The 227-nt window shown below is 47.6% G+C and overlaps 1 non-coding gene across 1 annotated transcript; it reads right to left on the bottom strand.

Annotated features, from left to right (window-relative positions):
- Nucleotides 1–32: 32 nt before the first annotated feature.
- LOC118345794 lies at nt 33–151 on the bottom strand. Its single transcript, XR_004799263.1, has one exon. It is a non-coding gene; the product is annotated as a 5S ribosomal RNA (ribosomal RNA).
- Nucleotides 152–227: the final 76 nt, after the last annotated feature.

Below are 227 nucleotides of genomic sequence, written 5' to 3'. Positions count from 1 at the left end.
TTTATCTCGCAAGGCGGAAAAAATAAAAACGAGGGGTGCAACACGAGGACTTCCCCGGAGGTCACCCATCCTAGTACTCCTCTCGCCCAACCACGCTTAACTGCTGAGTTCTGATGGGATCCGGTGCATTAGTGCTGGTATGATCGCACCCATCAAACTAATTACTTAAAATTCAAATAATCCTTGAGCGACATACTAGCGTCCTTCCGATCCCAATCAAATCGGAG

The sequence above is a fragment of the Juglans regia genome, unplaced genomic scaffold (genome assembly GCF_001411555.2).
Source record: "Juglans regia cultivar Chandler unplaced genomic scaffold, Walnut 2.0 Scaffold_4645, whole genome shotgun sequence".
In the NCBI taxonomy this organism is placed as follows: domain Eukaryota; kingdom Viridiplantae; phylum Streptophyta; class Magnoliopsida; order Fagales; family Juglandaceae; genus Juglans; species Juglans regia.
Note: the sequence above shows the minus strand (reverse complement) of the source record. Positions and strands in the feature narration are given on the sequence as shown.